The following is an 8,898-nucleotide window of genomic DNA, read 5'->3' as shown; positions in this document are numbered from 1 at the left end:
CATTCATTTCAATTGGGGATTTCGACCCCTGGTATCTCGCCATTCATTTCAATGGGGGATTTCAACCCCTTGGAGCCCGCCATTCATTTCATTTGGAGATTTTGACATCTGGGCGCCCGCCATTCATTTCAATGGGAAATTTCGACCCCTGGGAGCCCGCCATTCATTTCAATGGGGGAATTCGACCCCTGGTAGCCCGGCCATTCATTTCAATGAGGGAATTCGACCCCTGGGAGCCCGCCATTCATTTCAATGGGGGATTTCGACCCCTTGGCGCCCGCCATTCATTTCAAAGGGGGATTTCGACCCCTGGGCGCCCGTCATTCATTTCAATGGGGGAATTCGACCCCTGGTAACCCGCCATTATTTCAATGCGGGATTTCGACCACTGGGAGCCAGCCATTCATTTCAATGGGGGATTTCGACCCCTAGGTACCCGGCATTCATTTCAATGGGGGATTTCGACCCCTGGTATCCCGCCATTCATTTCATTGGGGGAATTGGAACCCTGGTAGCCCGGCCATTCATTTCAATGAGGGAATTCGACCCCTGGGAGCCCGCGATTCAACCCCTGGTATCCCGCCATTCATTTCATTGGGGGAATTGGAACCCTGGTAGCCCAGCCATTCATTTCAAAAGGGGATTTCGACCCCTGGGCGCCCGCCATTCATTTCAATGGGGGAATTCGACCCCTGGTAACCCGCCATTCATTTCAATGCGGGATTTCGACCACTGGGAGCCAGCCATTCATTTCAATGAGGGAATTTGACCCCTGGTAGCCCGCCATTCATTTCAATGGGGGAATTCGAACCCTGGGAGCCCGCCATTCAACCCCTGGTAGCCAGCCATTCATTTCAAAAGGGGATTTCGACCCCTGGGCGCCCACCATTTATTTCATTGGGAGATTTCGACCCCTGGGAGCCCGCCATTCATTTCAATGGGAAATTTCGACCCCTGGGAGCCCGCCATTCATTTCAATGGGGGAATTCGACACCTGGTAGTTTGGCCATTCATTTCAATGAGGGAATTCGACCCCTGGGAGCCCGCCATTAATTTCAATGGGGGTTTTCTAACCCTGGTAGCCCGCTATTCATTTCATTGGGGGATTTTGACTCCTGGGCCCCCGCCATTCATTTCAATGGGGGATTTCGACCCCTGAGCGCCCGCCATTCTTTTCAATGGAGGATTTCGACCCCTGGTAGCCGGCCATTCATTTCAATGGGAAATTTCAACCCCTGGGAGCCCGCCATTCATTCAATGGGGGATTTCGACCCCTGGTAGCCCGCCATTCATTTCAATGGGAAATTTCGACCCCTGGGAGCCCGCCATTCATTTCAATGGGGGAATTCGACCCCTGGTAGCCCGCCATTCATTTCAAAAGGGGATTTCGACCCCTGGGCGCCCGCCATTCATTTCAATGGGGGATTTTGACCCCTGGGCGCCCGCCATTCATTTCAATGGGGGAATTCGACCCCTGGTAGCCCGCCATTAATTTCAATGGGGGATTTCGACACCTGGGAGCCCGCCATTCATTTCAATGGGGGAATTCGACCCCTGGTAGCCCGGCCATTCATTTCAATGAGGGAATTCGACCCCTGGGAGCCCGCCATTCATTTCAATGGGGGAATTCGACCCCTGGTAACCCGCCATTCATTTCAATGCGGGATTTCGACCACTGGGAGCCAGCCATTCATTTCAATGGGGGATTTCGACCCCTAGGCGCCCGGCATTCATTTCAATGGGGGATTTCGACCCCTGGTATCCCGCCATTCATTTCAATGGGGGATTTCAACCGCTTGGAGCCCGCCATTCATTTCATTGGGAGATTTTGACATCTGGGCGCCCGCCATTCATTTCAATGGGAAATTTCGACCCCTGGGAGCCCGCCATTTATTTCAATGGGGGAATTCGACCCCTGGTAGCCCGCCATTAATTTCAATGGGGGATTTCGACCCCTAGGCTTCCGCCATTCATTTCAATGGGGGTTTTCGACCCCTGGTAGCCCGCTATTTATTTCATTGGGGGATTTCGACCCCTGGTATCCCGCCATTCATTTCAATGGGGGATTTCAACCCCTTGGAGCTTGCATTCATTTCATTTGGAGATTTTGACATCTGGGCGCCCGCCATTCATTTCAATGGGAAATTTCGACCCCTGGGAGCCCGCCATTCATTTCAATGGGGGAACTCGACCCCTGGTAGCCCGGCCATTCATTTCAATGAGGGAATTCGACCCCTGGGAGCCCGCCATTCATTTCAATGGGGGATTTCGACCCCTTGGCGCCCGCCATTCATTTCAAAGGGGGATTTCGACCCCTGGGCCCCCGTCATTCATTTCAATGGGGGAATTCGACCCCTGGTAACCCGCCATTTATTTCAATGCGGGATTTCGACCACTGGGAGCCAGCCATTCATTTCAATGGGGGATTTCGACCCCTAGGCACCCGGCATTCATTTCAATGGGGGATTTCGACCCCTGGTATCCCGCCATTCATTTCATTGGGGGAATTGGAACCCTGGTAGCCCGGCCATTCATTTCAATAAGGGAATTCGACCCCTGGGAGCCCGCCATTCATTTCAATGGGGGAATTCGAACCCTGGGAGCCCGCCATTCAACCCCTGGTAACCAGCCATTCATTTCAAAAGGGGATTTCGACCCCTGGGCGCCCGCCATTCATTTCAATGGGGGAATTCGACCCCTGGTAACCCGCCATTCATTTCAATGCGGGATTTCGACCACTGGGAGCCAGCCATTCATTTCAATGGGGGATTTCGACCCCTAGGCGCCCGCCATTCATTTCAATTGGGGATTTCGACCCCTGGTATCTCGCCATTCATTTCAATGGGGGATTTCAACCCCTTGGAGCCCGCCATTCATTTCATTTGGAGATTTTGACATCTGGGCGCCCGCCATTCATTTCAATGGGAAATTTCGACCCCTGGGAGCCCGCCATTCATTTCAATGGGGGAATTTGACCCCTGGTAGCCCGGCCATTCATTTCAATGAGGGAATTCGACCCCTGGGAGCCCGCCATTCATTTCAATGGGGGATTTCGACCCCTTGGCGCCCGCCATTCATTTCAAAGGGGGATTTCGACCCCTGGGCGCCCGTCATTCATTTCAATGGGGGAATTCGACCCCTGGTAACCCGCCATTATTTCAATGCGGGATTTCGACCACTGGGAGCCAGCCATTCATTTCAATGGGGGATTTCGACCCCTAGGTACCCGGCATTCATTTCAATGGGGGATTTCGACCCCTGGTATCCCGCCATTCATTTCATTGGGGGAATTGGAACCCTGGTAGCCCGGCCATTCATTTCAATGAGGGAATTCGACCCCTGGGAGCCCGCGATTCAACCCCTGGTAGACAGCCATTCATTTCAAAAGGGGATTTCGACCCCTGGGCGCCCGCCATTCATTTCAATGGGGGATTTTGACCCCTGGGCGCCCGCCATTTATTTCAATGGGGGAATTCGACCCCTGGTAGCCCGCCATTAATTTCAATGGGGGATTTCGACACCTAGGAGCCAGCCATTCATTTCAATGGGGGATTTCGACCCCTAGGCTTCCGCCATTCATTTCAATGGGGGTTTTCGACCCCTGGTAGCCCGCTATTCATTTCAATGGGGGATTTCGACCCCTGGGCGCCCGCCATTCATTTCAATGGGGGATTTCAACCCCTGGGCACCCGCCATTCATTTCAATGGGGGAATTAAACACCTGATAGCCTGCCATTCATTTCAATGGGGGATTTCAACACCTTGGAGCCCGCCATTCATTTCATTGGGAGATTTTGACATCTGGGCGCCCGCCATTCATTTCAATGGGAAATTTCAACCCCTGGGAGCCCGCCATTCATTTCAATGGGGGAATTCGACCCCTGGTAGCCCGGCCATTCATTTCAATGAGGGAATTCGACCCCTGGGAGCCCGCCATTCATTTCAATGGGGGAATTCGACCCCTGGTAGCCCGGCAATTCATTTCAATGAGGGAATTCGACCCCTGAGAGCCCGCCATTCATTTCAATGGGGGATTTCGACCCCTGGGCGCCCGCCATTCATTTCAAAGTCGGATTTCGACCCCTGGGCGCCCGTCATTCATTTCAATGGGGGAATTCGACCCCTGGTAACCCGCCCTTCATTTCAATGCGGGATTTCGACCACTGGGAGCCAGCCATTCATTTCAATGGGGGATTTCGACCCCTAGGCACCCGGCATTCATTTCAATGGGGGATTTCGACCCCTGGTATCCTGCCATTCATTTCATTGGGGGAATTGGAACCCTGGTAGCCCGCCATTCAACCCCTGGTAGCCAGCCATTCATTTCAAAAGGGGATTTCGACCCCTGGGCGCCCGCCATTCATTTCAATGGCGGATTTTGACCCCTGGGCGCCCGCCATTTATTTCAATGGGGGAATTCGACCCCTGGTAGCCCGCCATTCATTTCATTGGGGGATTTTGACCCCTGGGCGCCCGCCATTCATTTCAATCGGGGAATTCGACCCCTGGTAACCCGCCATTCATTTCAATGCGGGATTTCGACCACTGGGAGCCAGCCATTCATTTCAATGAGGGAATTTGACCCCTGGTAGCCCGCCATTCATTTCAATGGGGGAATTCGACCCCTGGTAGCCCGCCATTAATTTCAATGGGGGATTTCGACACCTAGGAGCCAGCCATTCATTTCAATGGGGGATTTCGACCCCTAGGCTTCCGCCATTCATTTCAATTGGGGTTTTCAACCCCTGGTAGCCCGCTATTCATTTCATTGGGGGATTTTGACTCCTGGGCCCCCGACATTCATTTCAATGGGGGATTTCGACCCCTGGGCGCCCGCCATTCATTTCAATGGGGGATTTCAACCCCTGGGCGCCCGCCATTCATTTCAATGGGGGAATTAAACACCTGATTGCCTGCCATTCATTTCAATGGGGGATTTCAACACCTTGGAGCCCGCCATTCATTTCATTGGGAGATTTTGACATCTGGGCGCCCGCCATTCATTTCAATGGGAAATTTCAACCCCTGGGAGCCCGCCATTCATTTCAATGGGGGAATTCGACCCCTGGTAGCCCGGCCATTCATTTCAATGGGGGATTTCAACCCCTGGGCGCCCGCCATTCATTTCAATGGGGGAATTAAACACCTGATTGCCTGCCATTCATTTCAATGGGGGATTTCAACACCTTGGAGCCCGCCATTCATTTCATTGGGAGATTTTGACATCTGGGCGCCCGCCATTCATTTCAATGGGGGAATTCGACCCCTGGTAGCCCGGCCATTCATTTCAATGAGGGAATTCGACCCCTGGGAGCCCGCCATTCATTTCAATGGGGGAATTCGACCCCTGGGAGCCCGCCATTCATTTCAATGGGGGAATTCGACCCCTGGTAGCCCGGCCATTCATTTCAATGAGGGATTTCGACCCCTGGGCGCCCGTCATTCATTTCAATGGGGGAATTCGACCCCTGGTAGCCCGCCATTAATTTCAATGGGGGATTTCGACACCTAGGAGCCAGCCATTCATTTCAATGGGGGATTTCGACCCCTAGGCTTCCGCCATTCATTTCAATTGGGGTTTTCAACCCCTGGTAGCCCGCTATTCATTTCATTGGGGGATTTTGACTCCTGGGCCCCCGACATTCATTTCAATGGGGGATTTCGACCCCTGGGCGCCCGCCATTCATTTCAATGGGGGATTTCAACCCCTGGGCGCCCGCCATTCATTTCAATGGGGGAATTAAACACCTGATTGCCTGCCATTCATTTCAATGGGGGATTTCAACACCTTGGAGCCCGCCATTCATTTCATTGGGAGATTTTGACATCTGGGCGCCCGCCATTCATTTCAATGGGAAATTTCAACCCCTGGGAGCCCGCCATTCATTTCAATGGGGGAATTCGACCCCTGGTAGCCCGGCCATTCATTTCAATGAGGGAATTCGACCCCTGGGAGCCCGCCATTCAATTCAATGGGGGAATTCGACCCCTGGTAGCCCGGCCATTCATTTCAATGAGGGAATTCGACCCCTGAGAGCCCGCCATTCATTTCAATGGGGGATTTCGACCCCTGGGCGCCCGCCATTCATTTCAAAGGGGGATTTCGACCCCTGGGCGCCCGTCATTCATTTCAATGGGGGAATTCGACCCCTGGTAACCCGCCATTTTTTTCAATGCGGGATTTCGACCACTGGGAGCCAGCCATTCATTTCAATGGAGGATTTCGACCCCTAGGCGCCCGCCATTCATTTCAATGGGGGATTTCGACCCCTGGTATCCCGCCATTCATTTCATTGGGGGATTTTGACTCCTGGGCGCCCGCCATTCATTTCAATGGGGGATTTCGACCTCTGGGCGCCCGCCATTCATTTCAATGGGAAATTTTGACCCCTGGGAGCCCGCCATTCATTTCAATTGGGGAATTCGAACCCTGGGAGCCTGCCATTTATTTCATTGGGAGATTTTGACATCTGGGCGCCCGCCATTCATTTAAATGGAGGATTTCGACCACTAGGCGCCCGCCATTCATTTCAATGGGGGATTACGACCCCTGGGCGAGCGCCATTCAATTCAATGGGGGATTTTGACCCCTGGGCGCCCGCCATTCATTTCAATGGGAAATTTTGACCCCTGGGAGCCCGCCATTCATTTCAATGGAGGAATTCGAACACTGGTAGCCCGGCCATTCATTTCAATGAGGGAATTCGACACCTGGGAGCCCGCCATTCATTACAATTGGGGAATTCGAACCCTGGTAGCCCGCCATTCATTTCATTGTGGGATTTTGACCTCTGGGCGCCCGCCATTCATTTCAATGGGGGAATTCGACCCCTGTGAGCCCGCCATTCATTTCAATGGGAAATTTTGACCCCTGGGAGCCCGCCATTCATTTCAATGGGGGAATTCGAACCCTGGTAGCCCGGCCATTCATTTCAATGAGGGTATTCGACACCTGGGAGCCCGCCATTCATTTCAATGGGGGAATTTGAAACCTGGGAGCCCGCCATTCAACCCCTGGTAGCCCGCCATTCATTTCATTGGGGGATTTTGACTCCTGTGCCCCCGCCATTCATTTCAATGAGGGATCTCGAGACCTAGGCGCCCGCCATTCATTTCAATGGGAGATTTCGACCCCTGGGAGCCCGCTATTCATTTCAATGGGGGAATTCGAACCCTGGGAGCCCGCAATTCGACCCCTGGTAGCCAGCCATTCATTTCAATGCGGGATTTCGACCCCTGGGCGCCCGCCATTCATTTCAATGGGGGATTTTGACCCCTGGGGGCCCGCCATTCATTTCAATGGGGGATTTCGAACTCTGGTAGCCCGCCATTCATTTCAATGGGGGAATTCGACCACTGGGAGCCAGCCATTCATTTCAATGGATGATTTCGACCCCTAGGAGCCCGCCATTCATTTCAATGGGGGATTTCGACCCCTGGTAGCCCGCCAATCATTTCATTGGGTGATTTTGACTCCTGGGCCCCCGGCATTCATTTCAATGGGGGATTTCGACCCCTGGTAGCCCGCCATTGATTTCATTGGGGGATTTTGACTCCTGGGCCCCCGCCATTCATTTCAATGGGGGATTTCGAGCCCTAGGCGCCCGCCATTCATTTCAATGGGGGATTTCGACACCTGGTAGCCAGCCATTCATTTCATTGGGGGATTTTGACCCCTGGGCGCCCGCCATTCATTTCAATGGGGGAATTCGACCCCTGTGAGCCCTCCATTCATTTCAATGGGGGATTTCGACCCCTGGGCGCCCGTCATTCATTTCAATGGGGGATTTCGACCCCTGGTAGCCCGCCATTCATTTCAATGGGGGATTTCGACCCCTAGGCGCCCGCCATTCATTTCAATGGGGGAATTCGACCCCTGTGAGCCCGCCATTCATTTCAAAGGGGAATTTCGACCCTTTGCAGCCTGTCATTCATTTCAATGGGGGATTTCGACCCCTGGGAGCCCGTTATTCATTTCAATGGGGGATTTCGACCCCTGGTAGCCTACCATTAATTTCAATGGGGGATTTCGACCCCTGGTAGCCCGTTATTCATTTCATTGGGGGATTTTGACTCCTGGGCCCCCGCCATTCATTTCAATGGGGGATTTCAACCCCTGGGCGCCCGCCATTCATTTCAATGGGGGAATTCGACCCCTGTGAGCCCTCCATTCATTTCAATGGGGGATTTCGACCCCTGGGCGCCCGCCATTCATTTCAATGGGGGATTTAGACCCCTGGTAGCCCGACATTCATTTCAATGGGGGATTTCGACCCTTTGCAGCCTGTCATTCATTTCAATGGGGGATTTCGATCCCTGGGAGCCCGTTATTCATTTCATTGGGGGATTTTGACTCCTGGGCCCCCGCCATTCATTTCAATGGGGGATTTCGACCCCTGGGAGCCCGTTATTCATTTCATTGGGGGATTTTGACTCCTGGGCCCCCGCCATTCATTTCAATGGGGGATTTCGACCCCTGGGCGCCCGCCATTCATTTCAATGGGGGATTTCGACCCCTGGTAGCCCGGCATTCATTTCAATGGGGGATTTCGACCCCTAGGCGCCCGTCATTCATTTCAATTGGGGAATTCGACCCCTGTGAGCCCGCCATTCATTTCAATGGGGGATTTCGACCCCTGGGTGCCCGCCATTCATTTCATTGGGGGATTTTGACTCCTGGTAGCCTGCCATTAATTTCAATGGGAAATTTCGACCCCTGGGAGCCCGCCATTCATTTCATTGGGGGATTTTGACTCCTGGGCGCTCGCCATTAATTTCAATGGGAAATTTCGACCCCTGGGAGCCCGCCATTCATTTCATTGGGGGATTTTGACTCCTGGGCGCCCGCCATTCATTTCAATGGGGGATTTCGACCCCTGGGCGCCCGCCATTCATTTC

The sequence above is a fragment of the Vanacampus margaritifer genome, unplaced genomic scaffold (assembly GCF_051991255.1).
Source record: "Vanacampus margaritifer isolate UIUO_Vmar unplaced genomic scaffold, RoL_Vmar_1.0 HiC_scaffold_21, whole genome shotgun sequence".
NCBI lineage: Eukaryota > Metazoa > Chordata > Actinopteri > Syngnathiformes > Syngnathidae > Vanacampus > Vanacampus margaritifer.
The sequence above is the reverse complement of the archived record's forward strand: the minus strand, read 5'-3'. Positions refer to the sequence as shown.